The following is a 25,968-nucleotide window of genomic DNA, read 5'->3' on the forward strand; positions in this document are numbered from 1 at the left end:
CCTTGGCAAGGTGTTATCAGGTCCCAGGTTGGAGGAAGGCGCTGCGTTCATCGCAGCTTCTTTTGTGGTCGGTTGCAGGGGCAGCAGCTTCATGCAGCCTTTAAAGATATGGACTTGAGCAGCGTGCATAACAATGTATTTCCTTTCGCAAATGGCACCTGGAAATAAAAGCAACATTCATAAATCCCATTAAGAAAGAGAAATTTTGGAAAGTGGAAGTGCAGCTAGACCGTGGAGTAAAAATGCAAAATAAAGCACTACCTGTTGGCCCTCAGGCAACTTTCTTGCCTGATTTACTCAGGTTGAAATAAGCTGCATGGTCAGTGAGGCCGGCCATATTAACCTGGTTACATTGGTTGCGACATCTGGCAGTGCACGGCTTCCCATGTGGATGTGTTGTTGATGCTGGAAACATAAAACAAAATGATATTTGCCGTTATCTGTTCGTTAAACGGTAGTCAGTGCTTGCCCCCTTATACTTGTAGTACCTTTGTGATCGAACACCTGTAGAAGAAAGACGTCGTCATAAATGGAAGCTTCAAATCAATAGCTTTCCTTTGAATAGATTGCCGCAAGAACTAAAAAGAAACTACAAAGAAAAAAACAGACACAAAAAATGGCAGTCGCACTCCGACCGCGGCTGCTAAATTTAGTGTGCACCGCATCATTACTGCAAACAGAACGTTTTAAAAGTTGTCAAAGCTGCGGCCAAAACAACGCACGACACAGACGCTTTGGGGTTTGTATGATACACTCGAACTGAAAAAATAAAGAAATCCGTAACTTAGCATCACGTTTGTTGTGGGAACAAGTTTGTACGTGTGGTAAAGTATAAGAACTATGGTAGCAACTGTAAATAACCTATTTTAAGCGGCTATTTTATGACACTTCTACTACTCGGAATTAGCGCAAGAGAAAGATCAAACACGTGAATAAGCTACGCGTCGTTAAGACCATTCCAATAGCGCATTCATAACGGCAAATTACAATATTGAATATTCGCTCGCAACTAAAAATCATGTCCCAGAAAGCTAGACTTAACTCTGAGTTTTGAATATAGTTTATAAAAGAAACTGACCACTTCAGACACACAACACACGCGCGATTAAGTTGTAACCTGAAAATCACACAAAACACGCGTCATGTTTTACAGGACCACGTTTTTCTTTTGCAATACAAATTGGCCACCTGTGCGCCGTAAATTTTGTCATTATGACCAGAGTTTATGCATACAAAATAGTGCGCTGAAAATACAGTTCAGAACTGACTGGCGTGGTGCGGTCGAAATAAATGACTTTCCGTTCTCGCAAGCATATCGGTTATTGACATGATGATCAAGGCTGACAACATACTGCACCAAATAATGCAAAAAAAAGTATCTTACCATACGGCTAACGCAGATTTGCAGACCTCAGTTGCAACAATCCAAAATGAATGCTGCCACGCAAAGTAGTACTTCCCAGGGATCTGATGCTTTATACACCTGGTAAGAAAAAGTAGCTATCTTACAAGGAGACAAAGCAAGAAATAATCTCAGAGAGCTCAGTTATGAACAAACAACTTAAAATGCTGGTGGTACTCACAAATATCCTCTTTCAGGCATGGCCATTAAAACGAATCGGAACTTTCACAAGGCTTGGTTTTTCGGTTCTGCTGTCCAAAGCTGCGGGAGCTCGAGCAGCTCGAGCGGGTGGGGATTGTGTGGCCGACCAGACGCCTCTGAATCAGCGGCTTGTGTCGAGTTTTGAGGCACGGTTGGAAGGGGGCAGAAGGATGTTTGTGTTTTCTCTCCCTCTTTTTTTTTTTTTTTTTTGCTTGAGATCTGTCGAAAGAGTAGGCATAAAGCTCGAAAGGGGATGAGAGAAATGCAAGAGGTCCCGCAGGACCACGTGAGCCCAGAAGGCTGCCGGCCAGGAAAGTTGGCGGGAAGGAAGGGAAGAGTGAGGGGGAGTAGAGTGGGGGGCATTGTGAGCAACGCCTGCCTAGCCGGGAGGAAAGAGAGGGCAGTGAAGGTCGCCGCCCTTCCGCGATGACTGCTTTACGGGGAGAAAAGGCTACAAGACGGGAAGTTGAAAGCGGTTTGGAGAATTGCTTTAGTCAAGGCCCTCGGGCGGAGAGGCGACAAAAGGACGAGAGAATGGAAACCGTATGTTCTTTGCGCCAAGCGTGTGAGGAGGAATGCGCAGAGTTTTGCCCTTGGCTTCGCTAAAACAACGAGGAGTGCGTTCGGAGCTCTTTGGTCGCCTCGACTGTTGGCTCGGCAACATTTTCAGTGGAATGATAATTTCGCTATATTTTTTTTTGTTAATGCAAAATACGTTTTACCTCATAGTTTCAAATAATAATCACATACGTAAAACAATCTTCAGTTTTCACGGAATCGTCCTCGGTTCGAACAAATGGACATATTTTTTTTTTATTAAAAATGGCACACAGGTCGCTGTTCATGACGGAGTGCTCTTGAAACGTCATCACGCGCAACTGAGCGATGCAACAGCCCGTATACTTGCTGTATTCCTATTAAGGAAAAGAAAAGCGAAAACGACCATAACTACGAGTACCTCAAGGTCAAAAATTTCCATGTTATTCATTTTTATTTTTTTTTTTTAATCAGGTGGACATTTAGAGCAAGAAAAAATCCGCGTAGAACTAAGCGTGGGCATATCAAGAAATACAAAATACTCGACGAGCTAAGATCTGAAGAACTAAATTTGCAGTAAAGAAAAAATAGAAAGAAAGCAAGGGTCAACATTGAAACTATATCTACGAACTTGGGACAAGGTTGTCCTCGGAAAGAAGCGCGGTATAATCATCTTTCAGCCCGCGGAAGCAGCGCTTGTGAAAGCGGCAGAATATTTCACAAAGGAACCCTAATTCTCAATCATGTGTTAAATTCTTCGAGAGTGGTGTTCTCTAAAAATGCCTCAAAACTGCTAAAGTGACGCACTCGCATTACTTTTAATATATATGAATTGCAATTAGCTGCCTGGTTGACATGATGGGATAGAATTATATAGTTCTCTGAAGGGAAACGCCTTCGGTGCGGTGATTATATGGTTGGATAATAAGGCAATGAATGTTTTGAAGAATAGTTTCTGAAGAATGCTTAGGAGAGCGCTATCAAACGCTGTGGTCAAATGCATCATTATGAGCCATATATTACAGCTTTCGAACAAAAATAACTTCCGTAAAGAACATCGTTATTATGCAATTTCAATTTTGTTACCATATATGCTGGCGACACATGTGCGCGCATTCATTGCACTGTAGGTAATTGTTTTAAATTTTTATTTTTTTTCCTTTTGCCTTGCCCCATGCAGTGCTGTTGATTTTTTTTTATTATCTTTTACATGTACACTACTTTTTGGCAGTGTGCGATTTACGTCGCATTAGAATACGAACCATTCCAGGACAGTTCAGATTTGTTTTCTTGTCTATATTAGCTAGACATAACGTAGAATATATGTTGCTTGTATTTTTTCTTTGAGCTGAAATATTTTATGCGCTGCTGCACCGATGGCCACAGTCGTTCAGTCTTTGTCTGTAGCTGAAGCCCACAGCATAGCGCAAAAGAGTACAGTACAAATTTGTGTTTAGTAGATATTAGAACTCGAAGGCCCTGAAAGCAGCCCAACATATCTGTCTATAAGAACAGCTAGTACTGAGGCGTGGTATAGTCGGGGCTTATGCTGAATGCCGGAAACAGCTAGGGTAATGGCGAATCATGCAGTGCGTGTTTGATTGGCTAGCGCGATCGATCTCTCCCACCTCTGCTTAGCTTGAACATGTTGGGTTTCTTTCCATCACGTAAACAAAGGCAGAAATAATGATGCTACGCGTGCGTGTTTGCAATCATGGACAAACGTTTACAGGATGTGGATTCACCGGATATATTCGATCGTTTCTGCGTTTACATCCAAACGTGACCCCCTGGTGTTTGTTCAAGCGACACACACGTTCTGTTGCGTTCTTTGCATTTGAGTACCTTGCGTTTCTTGACTGCGCAGGATTTTTTTCGCGGACACGCATCTATTAAACATTTGCTTGTCAGATCAGATGTGTGCTCGAGCGAGCGCGTATGCTTGTACTCGTATGCGTATAAATAGGCCCATGGAACGAAATCCCGTGCGCGAGAGTTGTGCGCGAGATGTGTTCGACATCTGTGCATGGATATATCTGTGCATCGGATCTGTGCATTGATGTGTCAATCACTTTCAATCATCCTGATTTGACGAGATCAGAAATACAAATCGTCTCCACCGGGAATCGAATTCCTAGCCTAGTTAACGCTTTAACCTACTGCGCTAAACCCTGGATCGCGAAACTAGCACCATACGTAATTCTCATTGTCTACCGTGAGGATAGTGACGAGAATGACGCTGCAATTAGTGATAATTACAATGATGACAGAATCAATGGTAATGACGCTGCGTTTAGTTGATAACGATAATGATACGTAATGCACTGTATGCAGTAGCATTAATCTCGCCTTCGCTAATTTCTGCAGTGTAGATTCCACGTGCTGTCAGAATTTTTTCCACACTTGGCTAAAGTTTGGAACACTATCTGTGTTAGCTACGTCCACGCGTGATCGACATCCGGGCCTCTAGTCTGCAGGAATTGTCTCGAAGATATTATAGGCAGAATTTTACATAACAATTAATCGTGCCTAAAGTCGTAAATAAAAGAGTTCTCTACCAAAATTGTCAAGTATAATCGCAGGTCATCCCCAACAATTAGCGAATCACAGAAAATGTATTCAGAAAAATATCTACATTTTCCGTGATCGGCACTTCTGGTCATTTTGTCTGGTCAGCTCAAACAATTTTAGGACAATCTATACATTAATCCCAATAAACATTATATATATGGTGGCCCAAATTACGTATGGCGTATGAATATCTTCTACAGTTGAACGTAAACTGACGTCCGGGCCAGCGAAAAATTTAGTTGCGACGAAATTAGCCCCAGCACAGGACATTCTTAACGCTTAATGCAATGCGTTAAATAAAGTTGTTTCCTCCTCCTCCACTGTCATATTGAGATGCAAGCATTAGAAATGTCTCTGTCGGCCAGAGCTGCTTCTACTGTTTTTTTAGCGCCGCCGCAGCCTGAAATGTGCAAAGGTGGCCAGCCATGAAAGCTCGTTAGACAATATCGACCACTAGAAACCATGATATATACAATGTTGGGATGCCATCAAAGCTGATGGGACAATATTGACCAATCTATGTCAAGATATATGCAATGTTGACAAGCCATCTATATTGGCAGAGCATTATTGCGCAACCTATGCCATTAGGGTGCAATGCTGGCTAGCTATCACAGTCCATCAAACAATATTGAACAATATAATGCATATGTATACATTGTTGGCAGGCCGCCATGACAGGCGGGTCACTATTGACCAATATATGCCATGATTTATTTATTGCTGACAAGACAACCATAATGGCCGGACAATATTAACCTATTTATGCCATTATATGTGCAATGCTGGCCAGCCATCAGACCTCATTAGGCAATATTGACCGCTATAATCCAAGATATATACAATGTTAGGATGCCACCAAAGCTGGTGGGGCAATATTGACCAATGTATGCCAAGATATATTCAATGTTGACGAGGCAACCATAATGGCCGGACAATATTAGCCAAGCTATGCCATGATATGTGCAATGCTGGTCAGCCATCAAGGCTCATTAGACAATATCGACCACTAGCAACCAAGATATTACAATGTTAGGAAGCCGGCAAAGTTGGTTGGACATTATTGACCACTGTATGCCTAGATATATTCAATATTGAGAAGCCGTTGTTTTTGACCGGACAATATTTACCAGGTTATACCATGGTGTGGAAGATATTGGCAATCAATTGCAGCTGGTTGGCCAATAATGACCAGGCTGCCTCATTGTGTATACAATAATGGCAAACTGTTCAATATGAATGGGCATTATTGACCGCTCTTAGCCGGTTGAATGCCAATAACGGATATGGGTGAAGTTCACTGGGCCAATAATGATTATGGTATAGCGTGGCTGCACATTATTGGTAGCTCAATGGCACCATTGGGCCACTTGTGGGCCAGTAATCCCCAATCAATCCCCATTATTGGGCCGATGAAATGTGCTGCCTGTGATATAGGATCATTTTTCCTCTTCGCGGCGTACGTCAGGGATCAGTGTTGTCACCAACATTATTTAACATTGCATTTATCTCCCTTGCATGGCGGTTTCATGAAATTTCTTATGTTAAATTCGTAATATACGTTGATGACATCATAGTGTGGAGCACACACAACGACCTACTTACTCAATCCGCTGTCCTGCAATCAGCTTTAGATATTTCGTCTACATATGCATGTTCCATTGGCCTCGAACTTTCCGCCAGTAAAACTACGTTCATATCAGTCGCCAACCGCTGGGGGCGCCGTTAACTAGCGGCAACACCTATTCGTCTACATCTGTCCGGAACCCCGCGTCAGGAAAGTTCAACAGTAAAAATAGTGGGTTTATCTATTCATGACTCAGAAACTGGATCTTCATGGCTGTCTCAGGCTAAAATATAGGCGTTACAGACACTGGGTCTGATTAGACGCGTTGCTCCAAAAAACGGGCGGCGCTCGCGCATGTTGCAAGACAGTTGGTGCGGGAAGTTATGCAATCGCTCCTTGTTTATCAAGCCCGATTCCATCATTTGACAAGGGCACAATGGGATCGCTTTGAATCTATAAACCGAGAGGCAACGAGGGTCATCACCTGCCTCTCTCGCATCATACCAATCGTGGCACTCCAGGAAAACGCGCAGCTAAACACAATAGATTAACTGGTGTAGCAACGTTAAGGGCATCCTCTCTAACGCAACGTGTGCTCTGAGGGCTTATGCTTCGTCACATTCACTTCTACCAAAAATCTGAGCGTTCTTTGTGGTCACACAAAATTTCTTGAGTGCTGATTTCTCTCCCGGCGCCTATTCCTGCGACGGACGGTCGCCGAGGCCGTTCGTTTGTTAAGGGAGAGAGGGGTCGCGTCTTCAGCCTTGTGGCACGCGGTCATGGCATGCACAAGGCGCGTGACGTCAGAGGAGGAGTGCAGGTGCCTTTTGTCTGTAAAAGGTGCTGACCTGGTGTCCGTCATCTTCAGGGCTATACGCCGCCCCGAAATGACACTTGTCCTGCGATACTTCAGCCGTGGTTGAAGTGGCTCAGAATGTCCAGACTTCATTGAATGCCTTTGCACTTTTATTCGCCCCGGCTTGCTTACGCCTTCAATGAATCAGACAGTGAATAAAATTAGCCATCGAAAGCAGTACACTTCCTTAACGGGTGTAGTGTACTACAGAGGAGTGATAAACGCGCAGCATCGGATAGCGCCCACTTCTCTCGCAGAAGTTGGGCGCGGGCCAAAGGGAGTCGGAGTCATTTTTCGCATCTCTTCAAGAGCTGCGAATACTGAGAAATGAGAATTTCAGGGTCGTCGCTGGAAACCGCGCATGGACTCTTGACTTTCGAATGGTTAGGGGCATTTTAGGGCAAACATTTCGTATTGTTATCAAATAGATATTAGGAGGGCACAGACTATTATCCTTGCCTCAAAAGCTACGATAAGCACCTTGACTATCTACCAAACTGAAGGTTCTATTGTTTCTCGTTCGTGGAAAAATAGCTTGGTCTGGCGATAAAAGCACATCACTTGAACTCTGTTCCTGTGCCGGTATCAAAGAGCCTCAGCATCAGCAGGCGACTTTAACAGCGTTCTTCCTAAGGCTCCATCCTCCCACCTCTCCAGCTCTCGTGCTGCTGTTTTTCTTCTTTCTTGCCTACCAACCAAATCACTTACATTTGCTGAAGAGGACGGGAGAGGTGACACATGTAAATGGTTACTACAGTGTCAGAAGAGGTCTGCGGTGGTCTTTTACGTGTGTTCGCCCTACCGCACGCAGGGCCGCCCTTTGGCTGAGGCTCTGCATTAGCCGGAGAGACGTAGTATATTCGGCTTATTCTGTATGCCTGCATCAGTCTCAGGAGGCTTTTCTCTGGACCTCTGCTCTTGCGTGCGATCCTCCTGAGGATCCCTGTTACTTGCGAAAAATGGATGACGTCTTTATGAGCTGTATGATGCACACAAGCCTAACGTCCACGAGTTATCACTTAGTTGTGTCCGTACCCTTCCGCGGCCGAGACGATGTTCCAAGACGCAAGTTGAGACAAATTATAGGCGTCGGTCGTCGTGTACACTCGGCGCTGACCGACCTCTATGTGGCGCCAATTTTTCCGACAATCTTATCGAAACTGTGACGCTATCGTTCACCGTAAAGCGTTTCGGGTGTTGTCATACTATCTCTCGTGTGAAATGGAATGCACGTGTTAATCAAGTTAGAGGCTAGCTGACGACAGAGACGCGAACCAACGACATTATATACTTGCATTCTTTAAAACCAAGGTTTGGAAACTGGATCCGAGATAAGCTAACACTTCCGGGCAACGTTTCCTGACATGGATGCTTCTTCGCTTTCTTGAACCCGAGCGCTGGATATTTATTCGACCTCATCGCTTTCTCCTTTCATGCTGTCAAGCTTCAGAATCTTGCTTATAAAAAGCACATTGTTTTTGTAACAAACAACTTGGTCTAATTGCTCAATTTGTCCCAGCGGTGAGGTGAAACAATTTCATCGAAGTCCACATAGGTGTGGGCTACAGCCTGCAGAAGATACGGCTGCTATATGCACTCAGGTTTATTTCACTTCTAGGAAAGGTGACGAAAGAAAGTTACGAAAATGGCTAAAGAGCCACTATCGCACCCAGATATCAGTCCTTCCAATCCCTATTGTTCGAAATCAGCTTTTAGCAACTTTCGGCGGGACTTGCGTTCTTGGCAGTGATAATGGCTTTTCAGAGTGCTCACAGCATCGACATGTGTATGCGTGGTTATTTATAAAAAAAATGAAAAAGATGCGCGGACATGATGTTCCGAGAAGTGGGACTTACGTGATAGTATAGTGGCCACCACTAGAGGTCCCTGAGGAAGCTAAAGAAAGTAGGGAAACTCCAGTGAATGAGCTGTTTTAGACCGATATACATTATAAGAACTGATTTTTCGAACAACAAAATTTTCGAGGACGGATATCTGGAAATGAAAGTGGTCGTTCGACCCCTGTCGGTCATCCCACTTTGTGATCACATTTGGCGGAAACTAAAATATCAGACACAAATAAATATTCGAATGTTAGGCAGCGTTGCAAGAAACAGCGAGGGTGGTAGCACTCTGAAAAAATAAAAATAAATACAGGATAGCATTTAGCGACGCTTAAGAGCTCAATGGCAAACCGTTTCTTCTACGTACTTCTTCCCTTCTACTAAACTGCGTGTCTGTGTACTTGTTATAATTTCATTTCTTTCTTTTCTTTCGTTTCGTTGCCGGCGACATCGCCGTCTCAGGACTCCTTTCCTCGAAATGAGAGACTGAACTGACTTACACGTGGCCCTAAGGGACGTTTTGTAGAGAGGCCTGATTAGTGGAGCGTGGGGTTGTGCCGGGGTCGGGGCCTATTGCGGCTTCTGGCGGCGCATCACGCGAACAGATCTCGCGGAATCTCGCGGACGCAGGATTTTCATCTCTCTGATTGCGTCTCGCTAAAGCTCATCATTGAGAGGCCGCGTTTCTCAGCTCGGAGCCGGGCGACTGGGTCCGGGATATTGAGGGAGCCCTGGAAGTTGCCAGAGGCCAGTCTCTTGGCTAATTATATTGAGGCTGAAGATACACTACACTTGGAATCCCTTCGAACCTTACATATCGGCCGGAAATAAAGCTTGTTTTAAACACAGCTCTCATGTGAAGATGGTTGTAGGAAACCGCAGCCCTTCCAGCAGTCCAACCAAGGCATGCACCGGCTGCTGTTTCGCTTACACTTATTCCGACTACATTGGCGTTCCCGTATACCCACATGACACTTCAGCGTATTTCTTATTGCGGACATGACCAGGGAGTTGATAGCAGTTTTACAGTGTGTATAACGCACAGTTTTGTTCAAAGGTCTTCAAGCTACATGATTTGTTTTTGAGCCGTGTGCGGGTGTACTTAAAAAAGGAACATCGATGACAAATTGATGGCTGCATTCATCGAATAGTATACGGCGTTCTAACACCGAAATTACTAGCGGCGAAGTCAATAATAATAATAATAATAATAATAATAATAATAATAATAATAATAATAATAATAATAATAATAATAATAATAATAATAATAATAATAATAATAATAATAATAATTATAAATGGCTCACAGGAAGGGAAAGACGCAGTATCTGTCAAACTTGCTCTGTGGACACCTTAACCGCGCCGTAAGAGAAGGGAGGAAGGTGGGAGTGAAAGTTGAAAGAAGGAAAGAGGAGCAAAGTGGAGGGCTACGGAGTAATTTCGACCACCTGGGGATTTTTAACGTGCGCTGACATCGCCGAAGTCATTAAATAGTTTTTAGGGGCGGAGAGGGTCGAAAAACGAAACGTAGGCGTTGCCACCATTTCGTTTTTCGACCCTCTCCGCCCCTAAAAACTGTATTTAAACGAAATATAGGCGTTGCCACCGCCCCGCCGGGGTGGTGCAGTGGTTAGACGCCCGACCACTGTGCCGGAGTACCCGGGTTCGAACCCGACCTCGGCGGCTGCGTTTCGATGGAGGCGAAACGAAGAGGCGTCCGTGTGCTGTGCGATGTCAGCGCACGTTAAATATCCCCAGGTGGTCGAAATTACTCCGTAGCCCTCCACTTTGCTCCTCTTTCCTTCTTTCAACTTTCACTCCCACCTTCCTCCCTTCTCTTACGGCGCGGTTAAGGTGTCCACAGAAAACCAAGCGAGACAGTTCAACACCTTCTCGAGGGTGTTGGACATTTACCGCGCCTTTCCCTTCCTATAAAGCAAAGCAATCAATCAGGCGTTGCCACCATCGTATGATTTTGCAGATAAAATGCTTTGCGTCGGCACACTTTCTTGTTTTTGCTAGGAATTCAGAGTCTATGCTAATTGCTGTTCACTTCAAAACGATGTAAAAAATTTTTTTTCGGTGTAGACGTATTACGAGCTTAATTAGGTTGGTGTGACATTGTTTAAATGTATTTGTATGAGCAGTAATTTTCCCAGACTTCTGCAATTTTGTTGCATTAATGTGCCGAACGAACGTAAACATAAACCAGGAAGAGCCATAGTATCGATAGGTCCAGCAAACATTTGTTTCGCCTCCATGTCCCTTCAGGGCACTGCTGAAGCACAAAGGTTGGTTGGCTGGTTTGTGGGGTTTAACGTCCCAAAGCGACTAAGGCTATGAGAGACGACCACCTGGGGTTCTTTAACGTGCACTGACATCGTACAGCACACGGACGCCACTTCGTTTCGCCTCCATTGAAACACAGCCGCCGAGGTCGGGTTCGAACCCGGGTACTCCGGCACAGTAGTCGGGCGTCTTACCACTGCACCACCCCGGCGGGGCGCACAAAGGTGAAATTGTGGTGAAGGCAAGGGATATTTTTATAGGCGAGAGCCTTCCTTGTTTTATTCTTCGTGTGAACAGAAAGTGTGCACACAGAGTGGGATCAGAAAACGTTCTTCGCACTTTTATATTTATTTTCAATCACCCAGACGCCGATAGTAAAGAAACAAATAGTAATATTTAATCACGACAATTATGATGTGATTATAGTTATAGTCATGGTTAGTTACATGGCTATTTGTAGTCATAATCATGGTTACAGTGTCTAACGTCATAAGAGATCCGCGTAGGCGGCGCCACTGCATGCCGAGACATGCCTGAACACGCTATAATCGTTGGCGGAACACTGTGTACAGCACAACGCATTAGAGATGTGGACGCAGGCGCACATAAGGAGGCTTAAGTGCCCTCCGTAAGTTTTTCTAAATTCTAGAGTTTAGAACTGAAGATGTGCCAAAAATGTCCCAAAATCCCCCAAAATGTCTATAAAACATTCAAAAGCAAACCTCGTGACTCGGAGACTTTTAAGCGCCGCTGTATATACAACACGTGCAGTGCACAAACAACGTACGTAACATTTTTAAATACTTCTGAGCTTAGGTTTATGCTATATATCGGCTCTTCGATCAAAATTCGTTTCTTATTTAGACAGCAAAAAAGATATTGAAACAACGGGCTCTTTTTGGTAAAAGTTTTGAATAACAATTTCCGGGAGGCTTTTCTGACGCTGTATTGGGCCTTAATTCTGCGTAACATTTTCTACAGCAGGTTTCCCCTTCACACTGTGTTTAAATAAGCAGATAAGTTTTCAGACCTGTTTGTTTTGCTTTGTTACCTCTGACACGGTCACAAAAAGGTGTTGCTGTGATCTGCGTTTTGCCTCCCTCTTGTGTGGAGCGACTTTCTCTGAATTCATGTTAGCTAACCGCGCAACGAAGTCAGGTGAGCCACTGAGTGCATTAGGTGCGGTGATAGGAATCCACTTGACATCCACAAGCATATGAGTCCTCGGGCCTAGCCTAAGGCGTTCTGACAAGACATAGATACGTCATGCAATCGATGTGACCAGAAGTATGCGTCACGTGGCCCTTCTTGCCGAGGTAGAGCAAAAAGTTACAATAGCGTTATCTCTTGGCTACGATTGCTGAAACATTAGAGAGATTTAGCACACCGTGATCCGCCATCCGCTACCGTGATCCGCCACCGCGTGTTCCATTGCGCATGCCCAGATCACTTTGATGCCGAGAGATGGCGCCACATACTGGATGTCGACACATTGACCTGCAGCATCGGAACCAATCAGCTTGTGCGCCCTGCCCACGAGCGGTAGAGGGTCACGGTGGCGGATCGCGAATCACGGTATGCTAAATCTCTATTATTTGTTGTTTAATGCTTTTAGCCTAGCGTTAAAATATGTAAGAATAACAGATTGCGGTATTCGTTGCTCTTCAAACGTTTCCGAAGCGTCTCAGATATAAATAAACGTTGATATTAACTTGCGTTAGTAAGTAATACATATCTTCATGTTCAAAACACTTACGTAATGTCCCACACAAAATGGAAACTATAGTATTACAAACATGCCCAGGTGTATTATGAAGCCTGCTGTAAAATGCACAATTCATGATCAGGGCCAGAACAGTGACCAGTATAATGGAAGTCAAGGTACAGCCTTTGTCAAAAGTGTACAGCCCAAGGGGTCTGCTTCTGAGCCGTGTAGTGGTGCTGACTTAGCATTAGTGGCGGTCCTTCCCATTGGAGATTGCAGGACAAAAAAATCATCTTACCATCAAGAAGATTCGAAACACTGGAAATGCATTACAAGCCGCACGAAGTGGCTCAAAAGTAGACCCCCTGGGCTCTATACTTTTGACGAAGACTGTACAAATGTTCATTAACATTGCAAGAACGTTTGAGTCATGTTTATGAAGCAGTAGCTTATAACGGCATGACTTGACAACGTTACTACTGCGTAACCCCGTACTTCAAGCTACAGAAGAGAGACCTCAAGCAACTGGACACCATACTTCGGATGGTCTACAAGCGGGCGCTATAGTGCTCCCCCTCACCGCGTCTACTGACCGGCTCTTATTCTTGACCACTATTGTAATACCATTAACGAACTCATACAGGCTCACCTTCTAACGCAAACTTTTCGCCTCTACGGCGAAAAGAACTCGGTATTACCTTTCCCAGCACCCCGCAACAGAGACAAAACGTACCACGTGAATAGAGGGGCAAACTCGACACCATGCCCCTGTCACGCAGTCTGCACCTCAAATACCATGGGACATGACGCAAGGTACGAGCCAGGATTATGGACAATTAAGAACTACTCCAATGACAAAGGAGCTTTCTTCGTGGATGCTGCGGGTCTTTGCGAAGGCATCACAATAGTAGCCGTCACTCATCTAGGTCAAGCGGTAGTGGGGCTGACGGCTAGAAATACAGAAGTCGCACAAACGGAGAAGGCAGCGATCGCGTTAGCCGCAACACACACCGAATTCATGCATCTTTACCGACTCCCAGGCCGCCTAGCGAAACTATACATAAAAGGTCTGGATTCTCCCTTGGCCTGTAAAATCTCATCATAAGCCAGACACCACGTCAAAAAGAAGTAATATGGGTATCTGGCCACTAAGCCTGTGCAGAGGGAAACGAATGTGCACACGCCGCAGCCCAAGTATCCATCTCCCGGAATTTCTCATCCCTTCCCACCCCTAGCCCCTCACGACATACTATGAGATACTGCAACACATCCGCTTAGCGCGACAAACATTCCCGGCACTGATAAATGAAAGGAGTGTCACCTCAGGCGGTTACAAATACTGTCCTACAACAGTCCAGTTAGACTGCACGCTATTAGTACGGGTACTTTGCCAACTGAATGCACGTTCTTATGGTATGGGCTTGCCAAGAAAACCACCAAGCCATACCATGCAAACAAAGCCCAACGTGAACGGATCGGGGGGTGGCCCTGTCCAACTCCGAGCTCGCGGCCCAAAGGACCTTGACATTGGTTGCGAGGGCTTGATCAGCGTGTTCAGGCAACGGAGTCCCGGCTGAGGACCCGCCCAACCCCGCCCTTGACCCATAAAGCAATTTCCCAAATAAATGTTTACACTACTACTACTGCATTAACAAATCTCCAGAGACGCTTAAGCAACGATATCGTGCTTTTTCCGATACGTTTGGCGATTGTTGCCGTGATGCATATAGGTCACGGCCACGGCGCCCTTTCGGTGGAACGACATGTATAAAAAACTTTATGAAGTGTTTAACTCCTAAACTGATTAAAACGTGCGAAAGGACTGTTTCGCAACGTTTGGCATGGCACTGCTTGGCGGTCTGGCGTTGAGAGACTGACAGAGAATTCAGCAAAGGGGTCTTTAGTTGGTTTGGCTTTTACTTAAAGGGAAGGGAATGCGCAGTATCTGTGGCACAATTCATACAATCGGAGGTATACATGTCGTCGTTTTGAATTCCTGCCACAAAGCATCCTGCAAGTTGACTAGCAGATGGATGCTAGATGGAAAGCGAAATGGTACGACACCACCCTGAACACAGCATAAAACAAACGTTGACACAAAGAACGGCTGCGTCATAACTTTTATACTAAATGGCGTGTGTATTTCGAGCGCATCTCTGCGCCCGTTCAGCGGTTCATCCGCGTAGCCGCTGCCGGTGAAACTGAGGGAGAGAGTCACTAGCCGCCGTTTTCACAAGGCCGCTCTGCGCATGCGCGCCTCTCCCCTGGTTGAAAACAAACCACCAACCCCAGTTGCGCACGCGCAGCTCTTGGCCTGCGCGTTAGCTGGCGTTAGCTGTCAAGAACACACGCCGTCAATTCGCTGGCGCCAAGGGCGCTTTCAACCAGTAGCAGACGAGTTTTCAACCACTCCCAGAGGGCGCCACATTTTGTGAAAAAAAGAAAAAGAAAGCGCTTTGGCTCGTAAGTGCTTTGTTATAACACATACATGCATGCATGTATCTCTCACATGCTTTGTCTGAATATATCGCAAAAACGCTTAAAAAGCAGCGCTCAAATTTCGAATTGTGAAGTATCGTAATCGTTAGGGGGAAACAGCGCAAGCTAAACACGGACAAAAAGGGAGGACGAGACACACACAGCGCTGACTTACAACTGAAGGCTAGATATAATTTAGATATAATCTACATGCTAGATTATATCTAGCATGTAGCTAGGTTATATCTAGCATGAAGCTAGATATAATCTACATGCTTGAAGAAATGTTCAAAAACGACTTATTTTCAGCTGTGCACTGCTGCATTGTGCACTGAGTGTTCATGCATGAACCCGGGTTAGCATCTGGTAAGTTCTTGAGTATGTCATGCCTTGCAATTGTGCTATGTTGTACTGTGCTAGTGTCACTGCTATAGCAATCCCCGCACATTGTTGATCGAAGCTTCTTTTAGTCAGAACGCGCGCAATATCACAACTACTAAGTCTGATCACTCAGCTACTTTATTTTATGGTTTTTGAATTCTTATATAAAGCTTGCAGCGCACAGCTCCCCGACCCATTCACATCGTCTGGGTACCAGGCCATGCAGGCAACCCCAGTAACGAGGCAGCCCACTCAACTGCTCGAGCACACGTCAACCGAGCGGGGTATACCATAGACTGGGGAAGCACGCGGGACAGACTTTTCACCTATCATGACATAACACTTCAATACCGGGAACAATGACTCTTATATCCCCTACCTCGCACTTCTCTCTCAAAATCCCAACAAATAATCTGGCGACATCATCATCATCATCATCATCAGCCTGATTATACCCACTGCAGGGCGAAGGCCTCTCCCATATCTCTCCACTTAACCCGGTTCTGTGCTAGCTGCATCCACTTGACCCCTGCGAACTTCTTAATCTCATCCGCCCACCTAACTTTCTGCCGCCCCCTGCTACGCTTTCCTTCCCTTGGAATCCAGTTTGTTACCCTCAGCGACCATCGGTTATCCTCTCTTCGCACTACATGTCCTGCCCATGTCCATTTCTTCTTCTTAATTTCCACTAGAATGTCGTTAACTTGGGTTATTTCTCTGACCCACTCTGCACGCTTTCTATCTCTTAATGTTACCCCTACCATTTTTCGTTCCATAGCCCTCTGGGTTGTCCTCAACTTAAGTAGAACTCTCTTGGTTAGCCTCCACGTTTCAGCCCCATAGGTGAGTACAGGCAAGATGCAACTGTTGTATACTTTCCTCTTGAGCGATACCGGTAAGCTGCTAGTCATAATCTGCGAGTGCTTGCCAAATGCGCTCCATCCCAATCTTATTCTTCTTGTTATTTCCTTTTCATGGTCCGGATCTGCGGTTACTATCTGTCCTAAGTAGATATATTCGCCTACTACTTCCAGTATTTCGCTACCTAATGTAAACTCCTGTTCCTTCCCGAGGCTGTTGAACATTACCTTAGTCTTCTGCATATTGATTTTCAAGCCTACCTTTCTACTTTTCCTGTCTAGGTCATCAATCATTATTTGCAGTTCATCCCCCGAGTTGCTTAGCAAGGCAATGTCATCAGCAAATCGCAGATTACTGAGGTATTCTCCATCTAGCCTTATCCCTAACTGCTCCCATTCCAAGTCTCTGAATACTTCCTCTAAACAAGCTGTGAATAGTACTGGGGAGATTGTGTCTCCTTGCCTAACACCTTTCTTCCATCCATCAGGCGACAGCTACAAGCCAAAACCTTTCCCTCCCCAGCTTGGTTGGCATTGGCACACCCGGGCCGGTACGACTCCACATGCTCTCTATGTGGCGCACCTAGAGACACCTTCAATCGCATAATGTTTCTATGCGAAGATTTGAAACCACCGCCCCAATGGGGCCTCACGGACCAAGAGGGTTGGGAGATCGCGGTCTCCAGCTCGGACCCAGCAGCGCAAAAGATGCTGGCTGACTGGGCTGAAGCGGTCGCTGCCAGGCACGGCCTGACAGACACCAGCCGGGATATCAGGAACCACCTCAACCCTTGTAATGTACCCTGGTTCCCACAATAAATGCTTTAACACACACACACACACACACACACACACACACACACACACACACACACACACACACACACACACACACACACACACACACACACACACACACACACACACACACACACACACACACACACACACACACACACACACACGCACACACACACACACACACACAGGGAGGGAGGGAGAGAGAGAGAGAGATAAGGGGGTGAGTTCGCGACCGCTTCCGAGTCCGACTGTGCGACGCTTGACTGGGCACTTTTGAAGAGGTGCAAAACAAAAGGAGAGAGGAGAGACGGCGCGACGGAGAAATTAAGAAAAAAAAATGCGGGAAAGTTTCGGAATGAAAGCGAGCGGCAATAGTTGCCACGCGATATGCTCCGAGACGCGAGACATCCTCTCTTACACACGCACGGTGGGAAAATACGGTGGTGCTGAGGAGGCGGGAAGCTGCCCATCTCGCACACGCCCGCCTTGGATTGGCGAGGGAGTGAGGGCATGGAGCAAGCCCGTCGCTTCTATGCACGAAGCGGCGAGGGCAACGTCGCCAGATCAACCTTCTTTCCTCGAGTACACCCTCTCCTTGACTGCCGTTGATAGGACGCTATCGCCGAGACCTCTCTGTGGTCCAGAGACGCAGAGGTCGACGAAGCAAGGAACCTTCAGCCAGTGTCTCGGTGGGGTTCCGCGTGCCGTAACAGCAACGGCCCAGCAACAACGCCGGCAGCACATTTCTCAACGGGCGGCGTTTGCGTTCTCCAAAAGTGGTAAGCTTGTGCATACGTTGCGCTAGCGTAATGCGAGCGAGATTATTGACAAGAAATTAGAAGCTGAACTAGTTGTAAGCTAGGGTGAAAACATGTGATATGTAAATTCCAGCATAAGTTCCTGTAAGCCTACACCACCGCTACTGGCGCGGCGATTGTACAGAGCCAGAAAATGCGAAGCGCTGTCTAGAGTCCCTCCCGTCACTTGCCTCGTGCGGGAAGCCACTCGCTCTGAACGGTGACGGTCAGCTGCTGATTAAAAAAAAAAGCTTGCTGTCTGCGCACGGCGGCACAGAGGAATGCTGTCGCGGACGGCAATGGCCAAGTCTCGCAAAATGTCTATTAACTTAGGCAAGTCCGTTTTGGGGTGTGGCAGCTCTTAACAGCTAAACACTTGTTTAGTTACCGCGATTTGGTTAAATTGGCGCCACTTTTAACATCCGTCACCTTTTGTCCACCAGCCGATAATACGAGGCTCTTATTGCGGATGTTTTCTTGTTTATTTCGAACCTGGGCTTCTTATTTGAGCACGGACTTTTCTAATTCATAACTGGGCATTCTAAAACGATCGTTTCGAAGAGTCCGGTTGTTGGGGAAAAGCGCGGGAGGAGTTGCTCATCGATACCGTTCGCACGTCAGATAAGGTGTCTTTATTCGAAACGTTTTCTGCGATCTTGTTGATTTCTTATTGCTGGTAGTTCCTCTGTGCAAACTGTTCTTGGTTCTCTGACACTTATTAAGCCGTGCGTTCTTGCATGTGTAAGTTCAGTGCATTTCATGCGAATTAAAGCTAATTTGTTTCCTGAGAAAGAAAAGACACAGGGGACGCTGCTCCAGCCGATACGCGACACTCGCTTGAGACGGTCAGCCACATGCAGTAGTCGAGCTGACGACGTGGTCAACCAGTAAATGCGATGTCACGGCATGCAACATAACAAATTGCCGTAGGACTCCTTTTCCGTGGTGACGGTTAACAACATATATTTCTGAGGGCTGTTACATTAATTCCCATCTAGTGTCCCCGTATACGCCCCCCGCAGGGTGCAGACAAGCATACATACAAGCACGAACGCTGCCATCAGCTAGCAGCAACTTGGTCGCCGCTGCGCAGACTAGCTGCATCATTCGGTTCGGACAAGTCTAAGCTGTCGTCTGCTCTAAGGGGGGGGGGGGGGGGGGGGGGGGGTTATCTTCATTTCCTCATTCTCTTTGACCATGCACTGCAGTCTATCCCAGCGCAACCAACCAGACGCCAGGCGTCGATGGCGCCGACATGACGAGGCGGGCGGAGTGTCCCTATCGCTTCAAGAATGCCTAAAAATGAGGGTACTCTGCTGAACCGCTCACTTCTACTCTCTGTTCTGCTCGGCATTTTGAATGCGCTTATGTGCTGGTCGTCTTTACGCTGCTGCACTTTGTTGGAAACAAATTTTTCGTAGTTTCGGCTCCACCACGCAGTCTGCGTCCAAAATTTTGAATCCATCAGCCACCTGACCTAGTAAGGCGGCGTGCAAGACTATGCTCCGCGATACATTACCGTCTACACGTGGGCTTTCGCAGCATACACTGCACGCTCATGAGCACATGACAAGGCAATCGTAGGAACGCAGTGTATGATAGGTAACTGCTGTTTTCGGAGACACGGAGAAGCCTAAGCGATAATATTCCAGGCCTACCCCTAGGCAGGCGTGCCTCTGCGCCTGGACTTACAAAACTGCTGAGAAGCTTTGGCAAATGATAGAAAGAAGACAGCGATTGACTCCGCTATGCCGCGACTGACATCTGATTGGCGACTACTCTAAGGGGGGCTGAGGCGCAGTCCGTTCCCAGCATACTCGCTACCGACTGCCAGGACTACCAAACCGCTAGCACCGCGTCGAGTACTCAGTTAACGTTCCTGGTATTTGTAGCAGCAGTGATGTCAAATTACGAAATAATGGAAAACTGTTAAATAACACCTAGAGATATTCGGTCGATCTGCAGAGCACTGCCTGGTTTGGTTTGTGGGGCTTAACGTCCCAAGGCGACTCAGGCTGTGAGAGACGCCGTAGTGGAGGACTCCAGAAATTTCGACCACCTGGGGTTCTTTAATGTGCACTGACATCGCCCAGCACGCGGGCGCCGGGATTCGATCCCGCTTCCTTGGGAACAGCAGTCGAGCGCCGTAACCACTGCGCCACCCCGGCATTTTTTTTCTTTATTGCATGAATTGGTACAAATACATCAGTAAAAGATCGTGGTTGCCATGCCCCTTGGCTGACAACCGTGTCTAAAGGACTTTCATTACCACAAGTTCGTCCATCAGACTCAAGACCTCCTCCGCAGCGTCTTGCTGCTTCAAAATTTCTTTTAGTTTATGCACTTGTTCAACAAAATAATCTCATACAGATCTTGCATCGACATCACAGTGTCTATAAGCCATCCTACTCCTCCAAATACTGTGAAGGCCCAATAGCATGATGAGGTCATACTGAAAATCATCATTAACTGTTGTCAAGTACCGAATTCCACGTGGCGTCAATGGCAGGTCTTTTTTAAGTGTCCTTTGTAACACATCCCAGTAAAACACCGCATCCCAACAATCCAGGAACACGTGCTCAACTGTTTCAGGTTTCCTACATAGTAGACAGTTTGAGCTCCAAGGTACAAAAAGGCCCTTTTCTTCCATCCATGTTTTGACTGGGAGGGTTCCTTTTTTTACGCCCGGTGCAACAGTCATGTTTTTAACTTGTTTGAGCACATCTTTCCCTGGGCCTTCACCGCGTGGCGAGCACTGATTGGCTAGAGGGGGAACTCATAAATCAGGCAGGGCTCGCGGGCCGCGGAGTCTCCGCGCGAGATGACTCAGAAAGAATGGGGGCGGAGGGGATAAACAGTGCGAGCGAACGTCACCTTCGCTCAGGTTCACCGTTCGCGCTGTTCACCGCGTGATGTACGTGGTCGGGAGCAAAAGTAGTGCGGATATACCACACCAGCTTCGGTTAGTGAGCACTGCCGCGCCGCTTTCAGGAAACGCCTGCTGTCGAAGCAGGTGAGGGTGTAACCATATATTTATAAAGAGGCATGTCGGAACGTACGCTGCGATCCGCGGGTACGTTTTCACGGGCAGCACGACGATTCCGGTCAAGTTGGGCCGCATATCGTAGGCGGAGGCCACTTGCAGGCCTCCCTAGTCAATTCCATGAACAATTATAATTTTGTGATGCTCCACGTCTGTGGAAAAGGAGGAGGAAGAACTTGAGTGAAGGCCGCTTGAGCCCGTAAAAAGAGCGAGCGCACGGTAATCTGACCAGCTTAGAAGTAACACTTCAGGATGAAACGCGAAAGTGATAACAACAGGGGAAAGGGGGGGGGGGGGGGGGTTATGAGGAGGATGAAATAATTAATGAACATTAGTAAATGCTTTGTTCTTTGCGCAGTGTATGTCCAGGCACTGATTCGTTGACATGTTAAGCAATTCAACTTTGGCAGCTCATTTTGTATATAGAAGGGTGAGGCAGGAATCGTTATCTCTTCCTAGTGCTATAAACCATCCACCTCTCACTCTTGAAAAAACAAAAACAAAACAACATGTCAACCGTCATTACGGCAGCGGACGAGAAGCTCACAGAGGAGGCGCATGCCCAGCGCAGAGCAGCTAGCCAGACATCCGTCTTTCCAGCCAAGCCCTCTGCCTTTCGAATCAATGAACTCGTCTACATATGTGTCAAAAATAAGGGCATAGAAATAAAGAATCAAGAACTTCGACGAAACGATGTGTCCGGACCACAGTTTAAGATATAATGTATACTGCAGATGGGCGCAACAACTACACAGGCTAAAAAAGGACAAGTGCAGCCAGGTGGGACTGCTAAGCTTGGGGCCAGAGCAAGATGGTCGCACCGCCCGCGGTGCCTGTCAATAAATATAGATGTCTGCACCTGGCCTCGCATGGCGCGCAGAGCCATCAGTCATCTTGAAATGACATTCGGGGCTGGTTCGTGTTCGCTGGATAGCTTCGACAGGCTTTGGTATCCGAAGTCAAGTGCCAACTTCTTCATTCACGGGAGCCGCACTTAGAGTGAGTTAAAGCTTAATACCAGCTTTGCTGAATCTCGCTTTGTCCAGTGGTAACCGTGGTGCGGGCTTGCTTTTTGACATCCGCTATTGATTCGGACGTTGTGCAGATTTGCATGCCATCTAACGCCATATTGGTTGCCACCCGGTCTTCATCATGCAACGAAAAAAAAAAAAAAGAAAATACGTGAAGTCTGAATCCCATCCGAGGCGAAACTGGTGTGCCCATGTCTCACAGGAAATAATTACCCCTATGGGGGGACACCTAATTGCTTATTACGTGCAGCACTACGATTACACAGCCGCTCCGCATGGATATAACCATAATCCGAGAACAGCCAATTAGGCACAAACGTTAAAGAGGGCGAATAAGACTGCTTACGGTCTGTGGATGCGAAAGTCTGCGATCGATTACGAAGATGACGGCTGCTTGAGAGATGGATTAAGGGGCATTTTTAGTAGTGTAGTGCAGAGACTATCTATAGGACCGCTGCGACTACGCGACTGTCGCTACAGCGGCATGTCGATTTTTCGAGGCGGACTTTTTCTGGACACTGCCGGCGCCGTGTTCCAAGGAGATGGGGCATAGTATAAGGCTTTCGTGCCCGTTGTGTTGCGTCTACTTTCAGTGTGTTGGTGTCTTGTTGGCTGTTGTTTTCGCAACCATGAAACAACTAGCTCAGATTCGGATTCTTCCTGCAACAGGTGTGTCCCGCTTGGTACATAAAAAAGACCAGTGAGAAAAAACGGGGACAAAGGAACACGACAGGACAGGCGCTGAAAACGCCCGTCCTATCATTTTGTGTTCCTTTGTTCCCGTTTTTTCGAGCTGGTCTTTTTTTATGTGCCAAATATGAACCAGCTAGCCCAACCGCAATTTTGATCGAAAGTATTGTGGCCCCTCCCTTTTTTTTTTGTTGGTCGATGGCTCGGCTGCCATCAAATGGCTGGCACAAGTTCCGACTAACAGGTCTATGCTAGAATTCGAGCAGATTCGAACTCAGTCAGTCCCTCACTCCGGTGACTGTTGCGGACCCACGATCACCGATTGCAACATCGACACACAATCGGGAAGACGCCTCAACTCTCTCCGGGGCTGGTTGAATGTTTAGAAAAATGCCCCAAGGTGGAGTAGATTTGTAATAAGGGAGTGATTATACTCATTGACATCCACCCAAGCGCAGCATACGGCTACAAAGGAAAGCTATACAGCTTTCTCAGAAGTTTCAAAGAAAAATTCGTCCTGGTCCAGGAATCGAACCCGGAACCTTCCTGGTTAGCTCAGCCGTAGAGCTTTCCTTTGTAGCCATGTGGCTGCGCTTGGGTGAATGTCACGGAGTAATTACTCTCTAATTATTGTCTCTGTTGGTATCGTATAAAAAGAAAGCAAAGAACGTAGCGTCGTTTCCGAGCTTTTCGTATTCGCAGCCTGCAACAACGTGGCCGGTGTCGCTGTATTGAGCTGAAAAACTTAATCGGCCTCGCACATTTGTCAAGGTTTGAGCAGCGGCTCGCCCACCCGAGCAATTGGAATCCGTAGAATATGCGCTGCACGTCCTTCAGTATGCAACATGTTCCAAATCCCAAGTCTCGGAAGTTGGCAAAGTACACACACATATTCATTACAGGGCTGCAGTAATACAGGACTTTCTCTATACTAAGTCGCCAGGCTGCACTCCCATGAAAAAAGCGTCCCAATCGCTGATAACATTGTAGTGAGCGTGTGATTTGCACGCCTTTAGTCACTGCTGTTGTCCCGCTGATGCAAGTTTCGGCCGAAAACAATAACTTGGAACCGGATGGTAGTTATTTCACTTGCTCCTCTGGTTCTCTTTATTTAGAGCGGTCAGCGAGATAAGCACTTGTTCGTTGTATCTGTCCACCAGCGTCAAACCTGGCAGGCGCTGACCTGGCCAAGCCCGTCCGCAAAAATTTCATCACGCAATCTCGCCGTGCTGCCGCTGCCTCCCTAGACACTGTTACTTTTTTCCGAGAAGACAATAACACTTCTCTTGATTACGGGGAGGGGGGGGGGGGGGGTTAGTCATGGGAACAGAAAGGGATTCCACTATCAGCATCCAGCCGCACCTTGCGACCTTCGTTGAAAGGGTTGCGGGCTTCGATATTGTCACGCAGGAGCACAAGTGCTCGATAAATCTCTTCTCGTACGGCCGGTGACTCGATTGCAGCCGGGCTCGTGACAGTTCTTCTAAATCTGTATCCAGGCACTCGGTTTATTTTATCTATGAGGTGGCCGGATGAGGGGTGCGCTTCGTCAAGCAAAGGACGTGCAATGTTGGTACGGGTATTTCAAAGTTTCACTTCTGGCTTCTAGTCAGCTTTCTGTTGTTCGGCGGCTGCCAGCTTGGTGCTCTTCTTCATTTTTTTTTTTTATTTCTTGTAGCAGCACAACACCGCTGCAAGCGCAACGTGCGCGTGCAATTGCGAAAGAGGAACGCATACGTATCTCAACTTAAACTTTCGCTCAACAGGCCCGTGGAAAAAGTAGTACTCGTAACTAATAGATACCAACCGCTCCACCATTTCTGGCAGCTTACTACAGGCGTTCGATAGCTAAGCACGAGGTCGGCAGTTCGACCCCAGTAGCGGCTGCTGGACCCCAGTGAACGCACAAATATGTGGGTGTGTCCGTACGCTGTGGTTGCTAAGCACGAAGAGTAGAAGCGTGAAAGTAATTATCTTGCTTAATTAGGCTGTCCCTACCGTTCATCAGTCACTGAGGTTGTCAACATTGAACTAAATTATGTTAACTACTACAAATTTAACGTCATTAAATTTAAATTACATCGTGATGTTCTTTCAGAGTAATAGCACTTACTAGCCATTATCATCACCGTTATCCTCATGACTTTTGAAAAGCACGGCAGATTTCCCCAGCTCAAGAAAATCTGCTCCCCCCGTATGCAGTCGGATGCAACTCCAGTCTGCAGTAACCATCACACAAAATTCCTCCGCGACAGACAGTAGTCCGCTGATAAAAAATCACCGTGTTACCTAAGCAAGACAGCTACCATCAGACCAAATTATGAGCTCAAGAATATCAATGTGTCTGGTCTCATTCGGTGCAGCCATATATATATATATATAGAGAGAGAGAGAGAGAGACTGATTACGCTTACTCTCTTCAGCGGAGCAGCACACAAGCCGGGTACCTTGGACCATAGTTAGCAAAATAGTTAGCAAAGTTCTGCTGTTTATCATCATCATCATCATCATCATCATTATTATTATTATTATTATTATTATTATTATTATTATTATTATTATTATTATTATTATTATTATTATTATTATTATACTTTTCGTCTCAGTTTCATTTCATGTATTATTTATTTCTTCTTTTGTGTTCTCTCTGTGTGTGTAAACATATTTGTGCATTTTCATTTTTGTTTCTTTTTTTTATTTGTGCTGCAGCACTAAGACCATATGGTTGTTCCTGCGCACATTAAATAAAGATTGATTATTATTATTATTCCCCTTCATGGATCACTGCCTTGTCGTGGCGGAGGGGCTTGCGAAACTCGATGAAGTCGTGAGCTCTGCTGTGTAGGGCCACCCAAGATAGACAGGTCACGGCAGAGAGTTCTGACAAAATGTGATTCACTGGAGAAGGTAAT

General features: G+C 46.3%; 2 protein-coding genes across 3 annotated transcripts in view; one reads left to right on the forward strand and one right to left on the reverse strand.

Annotated features, from left to right (window-relative positions):
- Positions 1–25,968, reverse strand: part of LOC146182133 (uncharacterized) — a 319,458-nt gene that overhangs the window by 13,658 nt on the left and 279,832 nt on the right. The gene's annotated exons all lie outside the window — the stretch shown is intronic.
- The window catches only part of LOC146182134 (uncharacterized), a 75,193-nt gene continuing 67,219 nt past the window's right edge, over positions 17,995–25,968 (forward strand). Inside the window, exon 1 of one of the 2 annotated variants that reach the window (XM_084577142.1) lies at positions 17,995–18,274. The gene's annotated coding sequence lies outside the window, so the exon portion shown is untranslated. The remainder of the gene's footprint in view (positions 18,275–25,968) is intronic. The other variant, XM_084577143.1, reaches the window with a different exon arrangement.

Source organism: Amblyomma maculatum, chromosome 8 (genome assembly GCF_055883805.1).
Source record: "Amblyomma maculatum isolate TAMU_Amacu chromosome 8, ASM5588380v1, whole genome shotgun sequence".
Taxonomy (NCBI): Eukaryota; Metazoa; Arthropoda; class Arachnida; order Ixodida; family Ixodidae; genus Amblyomma; species Amblyomma maculatum.